The 7,331-nt window shown below is 28.5% G+C and overlaps 1 long non-coding RNA gene across 1 annotated transcript; it reads right to left on the bottom strand.

The window, feature by feature from the left end:
* Positions 1–830: 830 nt before the first annotated feature.
* Positions 831–6,339, bottom strand: LOC106460824. The gene is made up of 2 exons (XR_002610852.1): positions 6,206–6,339; positions 831–4,652 (listed from the first exon to the last, which is right to left on the bottom strand). It is a non-coding gene; the product is annotated as an uncharacterized LOC106460824 (long non-coding RNA).
* Positions 6,340–7,331: the final 992 nt, after the last annotated feature.

Genomic DNA, 7,331 nt, shown 5'->3' with positions numbered 1-7,331 from the left:
ACACACACACACACAGAGCCTTAGAGAATACAAATTGACCATTCCTTTGAGTTGTTACTTGATTCTTGTGGTGTAAGACTTGAAAACACATTTGACAAAATTTATATAATTTTATTAATTCTGCATGCGAAAAACTTGAAAACATAAAAAAAGCAAGAATTACAGGAAACATGTACACAACATACTATAATGACAAACAAAACCCTCAACTTTAAACTTTCAATAAAATGTCTTAAACTAATATACAAAGGATTTTACATTACAGATAAATTTATGTAGCATAAAAGAATTAATGAAAGCTGATATTTTCAGACTATGGAATGTTTCACAGAATGTAATATGATATAAACCCACAAATCCGACAGAAAACATTAAAACTTATTGGTAGTTGAACCTGCATGTAAAATAGTCTTTCCCTATAAGAGTAAACTGAAAATTTTTTTTTCTTACCTTTCTGAAACAAATGTTAAGTTAAATGACACACCAAAGTTACTGGTCATCTCGGTATATTTACAAAAATATACACACATACACACACAAGTTCAGACTTTTTAAAACAAATGTGGTTGGCTGATGCTCCACGGGCCGTTTAGGATGGCTGGGTCGAAGATTCAAGGAACTTCAGAAAACAACAGTGTTTCAACAGAACTATATCACGATTTGTTTCTTCGTGTAAAACTAGCAAAATTAATCTGGAGAGAGGCTGTTATAGTAAGAACTTTCCTCTGGGAAGAAACTGGAGAAAAATTGTGTAAAATTAACAGATCCAAATTTACATGTGTACTTGTGTATTCTAATGTAACAATAGTTATTTTATTTCTATTCACTTATCTTTGCACTGAAATATTTATATGAAGTGTCCTCCACTATCTAAATAAAGTACAACTAGTCATTTTCTGTCATGTTTTAGTTCCATAATTTTTTGGTTGTAAGTAGAAAAAGATATCATTTGGAAAATGAAGCTTTCATATATAAGCAATTAAAGTAATAACTAAGACTGAAGTACATGAATTAAAAGTTTCAGTTATTTTAGTTTTGGACTTAGAAGCAACTATTTCATGGTTAACTTAAAGATTCCATGCAAAAAAAAAAAATACTTTGCTTGGTAAACTGGCTCATTTTAATTTTTGGTCAGAGTAAATGGTAAACAAAACTTTCAAAGAAAGTCTTGAAAATGGTTAAGTCATTGAATTCTGAAAAAAAGTACTTTCGATAACTCTATACAACAGTTAAACCCTTACAATAAATATTCAATATGTATAAAATATTCTTTAAGTCAAAGTATGATTTCAGTTTTAACAAACTATTTTTCTAGAGGAAAATAAATAGTTATTATTCTAATAACTCTCAGAAAGAGGTTCTTAAGCTTTTAATCTTCCTCCTTTCACTGTATACATTTGTGAGATATTTGATCAAGAAGAAGCTATTGAACCAGTATATACTCTATATGCCCATGTCTTTGTTAATTTATTAACTGCCTCAGTTAATTATGTTTGCAGCTGAATAAACAGAAACTAATAGTACTTGTAAACACTTATTTTAAGAAGGCATTTTAACAACTTATTAATATAAGTAGTAAAACAAAACTGCATCTAGCAAATAACACTTAGTTTTCTACATATATAAAAACTTTTGTTTGGTCAATGAGAATGTAATTCAACATTTTAAATCTACTATGCACAATTGCAAGGAATCAGCTTTACTTAACTTGATTGCTGTAATTATTTAATAAAGAAGCAAATATATATATATATATATATTGAAATTCACCAGTCAGAAAATATTACATTATCATGAGTAATGGCTCCATTGTCGACATTTGTTTTTTGATGATTATAATCTTCTTAGCGTGCTTCCCTCTTAAAGACCTTTTGATATGGAATAGACATATACAAAGTAACTAGAAATGAATCTATAACAGGATTTATATCAATTAATGCACTATTACAAACATTCAAGTGAAAGTTGAGTACATACATATTTTCAACTATTCAACATAAATCAACTTCACTAAAAAAATTGTGTACAAAGCTAATAAAAATACAGTTTAGCTATTGTTTAATAATTACCATTTCAACTATTTGAGAATGTCATTAAATTGTCACAAAAAAAAAATCATCACAATCTAGCTCAAATAATTTACATCTTTTAACTACTCAGGTTCTTTAAAACTGTTCACTTAAACTTATAAGAATTTTCCACATTGTGATAAAATTCATGTAAGTGCATTATTTCAACTATTTGAGAATGTCATTAAATTTTCACAAAAAAAATCATCACAATCTAGCTCAAATAATTTACATCTTTTAACTACTCGGTTCTTTAAAACTGTTCATTTAAACTTCTAAGAATTTTCCACTTGGTGATAAAATTCATGTAAGTGCATCTCTAAAAATAATTTTTTTTATGCTAGATATGTCTATTATATGACATAAGTTTATGTGGGTAAAAATATTCTACCCATATGTTAAACCTTCCTCACAGAATCTTGGTCATTTTTCATTTAAAAAGATAATATTTTAATAGTTCAAAGGTTTTCAAAGACATTGTTTAGAAGAGCTTCTAACAGCTCAACATAGCAATATTAACTTTTATAATATAAAATAAGACAGTTGTTTCAAAAAGTTTGCTAGTTTATCATAAATTGAAGAAATATCCTAAACAATTTGAAATATTCTTTACACAAAGAACTATCTCAAAAAGTACTGGAACAATGTTTAAGCATAAACTACTTGATGCCAACCTCCCAAACATATCTATTATGCAACAGTTTTAAAGAAAACTTGCATTTGCATGTTTACAACCTCCCAAACACTTATTATGCAACAGTTTTTCAGAAAACTTGCATTTGCATGTTTACATAATTACTCGTGAAATTAATGTTATACATTAATATTGTGATTCATTACTAACCAGAAAGCTTATTTCAAAAACATGAACTTACTGTTAGGTCTGAACTCTATTAAAATACCATCAAGGCACTTAATAGTTCCAAACCAGCTTAAATATTTTTTAAAACATTTAAGCACTTCATTTAAAAATGTAACTGAGGTATAGCACTTGTTTTACTTGCATTTTCACAAAGAACAAAAATCAACTTGCAGAACCCTAAAGAATTATGATATGAAATGGATATTCCATTACCTGGCAACAACTTATTAAACATTTTCACAACTTAAACGTACTCATTTATTAAGTTCTATCTTACATCTGGGAATATCTATGTACTGATAACAACAGCTATAAAAAGTATTACAACTATCAAAAACTACACACATTTCATAATTCTGATGAAACCTTTATGCCCAATATCTTGCAAGTATGCTAACTATTATTTGTGTAAACTCGTTTTCACACAAATGTCTAATACCAAAATGCTTTACAAATAAATAGGGAGTGTGTTTATTTTTCCATAGTGTATTATCGCAAAATATTTAGTTAACTTTAGTTTAGTAATGAATAGTTTAACAAATAAGCTATTTTACTTTATAATTTAAATCCTAAGATGAAGATGTGACATCAGAACAACTGTTATAAAACAATTTATTAACAGAATTCAAAATCCAACATTTCTTTCATAATCTGTAAATATCATCAGCCTTGGATTAGAAAAAAACATAATTAGGAGTAAAAACAAGAACAACAGATGCTATTCAAGATTTTGAATTAAAATACACCCACATGGATGTATTAAATGGTCAAATAAACATTACTTAATTAAAAACAATGATACTGTTCTGGAAATATCACTTATAGTCCCACATAATTCTTCACAGATGGTTAGACCAAAGAGTTCCAATACATTTGTATGTGTGTGTGTGTGTGATATATATATAAGAATTTCATACATTACGATTAGATTTATCTTACAATTAAATATTTTCATTTGTTTTCCTTTAAGGCCTGGGATTATCTTCCTTGACAAATGATAGGCTGGGCTTGATGGAAGCCCCAGAGCTAAAGGGGTTCACCCTTGGGTTTTATCCTTGGCATAGTTTGAGTCTGAAATAATTACATATGTAGTTGATGACATGATAAAACTCAATGTTCAAACAGACCATATTACAATGAACACTGTCTTGAGCAGTGCCAAATATATGGTAAGGGACCCATACTATAAAAATCTGCCTTAATTTAAAAACTATATATATATATTCTTCTTACAAAGTATTGAGCGTCAGAAAGGCCTCCTTGTTTCATATGAGGTTCAATCCACTTTTTTCCCCCCCACTGAAAGACGGAAAGATGCATTATGGCAGACTACAGATTACTGTTTTCTCGTTGACAAAAATATTGGATTGCACCAATGCCTTCGATGCACAAATCAAAATTTCAACTATCTATTCCAAAGTTTTTCAATGTCTTGCAGGTACTATTTAACCTGCTTTAAGGATGTGTAGAAAACAAATGCTGACTAATGCCTTAAAGTCTTCTTAGTTAAAATTCTTCAGCATCTCTGTAACTGGGCTCAGTTGATACAAAGTAATCATCAAAGTATCCAAAGAGAAACTCAAAGGTTGGCCTTCTGTCTGGCTCACCATCCCAACACTGTAGCATGACACTATACACAGTGTCAGGACATTCGAAGTTTGTAGGCTTAGGCATCCTGTAACCTCTTTCAACTTCTTGAATAACTTCTCGATTTTGCATACCTAAAAATGTTTCAAACACTATGTTATCAAAATTAAATCATAGTTTATTATTAAAATGCGATATACTTGAGAAGCACAATGAGTATTCTGCTCTCCTTGTTGTTAATTAAATGTATATTAAACTAGATTTTTACATTTCTTGCCACAACTATAACCATTAACAACAACAAAAAAAGCTATATCAGTTAATAATGTATTTCTGGCTTCAAGTTACTGAATATTAATATTATAGAAACATAGCAAACAAACAAAAGTCTAAACTTGCAGATTCCCCCCCCACACATTATCCATTTATGAAATATTTTTACACACCTCTGACTTGTATCCAAAAATGGGCAAATATTAAAAGAATGTGAAAAGAAAAACATCTGCAGTTTTTTTTATCACAAATTTTAGTGACTTGTGGAAGACAAAAGATAAATCTGCAATACTATTTTCACACACTCTAATTTTCAATAAAAAATGGACAAATTAATTATGGAAATGTGAAAAACAAACACATCTGGAGTTCACATGATTTTTCTCACAAATTTAAAGCCCATTGATTTCTAATGTTTTGCTACTTTTGGCTATTTTAAAATGTAACTTTTAAATAAAAAAGTATATATGGCTAAATAAAAACAAACAATTTTTAGAGGATTATCAATATTTTCAGGTCAATAAGTATCCAGAATAACAGCAGATTTGTAACAAAGTTTCCAATATAGAGTGAAGTGAAAAAAAATCTGTAATACATTTTTACTTAAATATATAGTTTTGATAACCTTTTTTTAAATATGTGATGATAATGTATAAATAGTACAAAAGTTGATGTTTAAAAAAAATTGCCTAAAATCCAAAAAAAAAAGAAGAAAAACCTTTTAAATGAAATTGGAATCCTTTAAAGCAATAATATTCATTGTTATTTTTGTGTAAAAAAATTTTCCTGTTGAACTACAGAAGTTAGTTGTATTTGTTATAAAAAATGTAAACTATAAACTGGTACACATATAAAGAAAATATAAATTTTATTGAATTCCTTGTATAAGACATTTATTAGTAAGGATAGTATACTACTATTAAACATAAAAATCATATATTTATTAGATAGAAAACCCTGAAACATTTTTTATACAGTTAATTAAACTCTGTACTATTAATAGGATGGATGAATTATATTTGTTTGGTGTTAGATTTCACTGTTTTCAGCCTTAGGCAGAAATGTGTTTTTGTTAAGCACATAGTTATACATTGGGCTACCTGTGTTCTGTTTGCTATAGGTATCAAAACCTGATTTTTAGCATTATAAGCCCTGAGACTTATTGCTGAGCCACCAGGAGGGGTGAGTATAAGACTATATTTTTTCTTTATATGGCAGTGTTAGTTTATTGTAAGTGATTTCTAATTAAAAGTTATAAAAAAAAAGGTAAAAGTGCAGTTTCAGAAATAAGTTATTTTCAGTCTTTATATATACAGAATCTCTATATTTAAAGAATAAGATATAAACAAACTCAATATCCAAACTGAAACAAACATCTACTAAACAAACCTCTAAAATCAAGATAAATTTATACCTGGATAAGGAACTTGGCCATGTGTAACAAGTTCATACAGAAGAATTCCATAAGACCAAACATCTGACTTGATGGAAAACTTGCCATACAGTGCAGCTTCAGGAGCTGTCCATTTTATAGGAAATTTTGCCCCTATATGGTAAGAAGTAAAACATTATAAGTAAAAAAAAAAAAAAAGTAATAAAGAGCAATAAATATGTCTCTTTAGTATGAAAAGAAATACTAATAAAAATTATGACAAGTTTCATATATTTAGACAGAAACTTGGAGGATTAGTGTAATTGAAAATTACAATAAAATGAACTTTCAATTTTTGCACTCTAATGGTATCATTTGAAATAGGACTAATTTAAAAAAACAGGAATTGGAATATTTAACCTAAAAACCACCATAAAAACAACATCAAAAACATAACACCAACTGGACGATTGAAAAAATCAGCACTACAATACAGTAATTAATACATAAATATATTAAAATCATAAATATCTTGCAAAAAATAATCCAATGTAAAAATATATCTGATATAATCTTAAAAATCGGTTACTGCTGTAACAACACTCAAAAAGCATTGAAGATATATGTATGTATGCTGGAGAAGAAGCTATGCCATGAATGTAAAACATCTTTATTAATTTAGTAAAAATTATCATGTTTAGGCTTAAAAAAACACAAGTCATGCATCCTCTTGCTCAGTTTACATGATGAGTCTTTGGTAACTTTTGAAATGATCTTTAAAACAATCAAAAATAAAAGTATTGAAAAGAGAGAAATAAAATTTTCAATCTGAATGGCACCTTAAGTATGTGTCGATTAAATGTCCAGAGATTAGGTATAGCCATAATTACTGAATAGTGAGGGCAGTCAACCAGCAGCACCAGACACCATTATGACTATGTATAGCTCTTTGAATCAAATAATGGAATTATCGGTCACTTTTATTACATACCACAGATGAAAGTGCAGACCATGTTCACTAGCAAACCTTGTACCCTTCAATCTGCACTTTGGACATTGTAATGATATAAAATGATGTTTAGTTTTTGTTATAATACGAGTTAAAAGAAGACGATTGTAGGAAGTTGTGTTTATAAGCCATTGATTTGAGATTATCGATGTTGTGTGC

This window comes from Limulus polyphemus, unplaced genomic scaffold (assembly GCF_000517525.1).
Source record: "Limulus polyphemus unplaced genomic scaffold, Limulus_polyphemus-2.1.2 Scaffold844, whole genome shotgun sequence".
Taxonomy (NCBI): Eukaryota; Metazoa; Arthropoda; class Merostomata; order Xiphosura; family Limulidae; genus Limulus; species Limulus polyphemus.
Note: the sequence above shows the minus strand (reverse complement) of the source record. Positions and strands in the feature narration are given on the sequence as shown.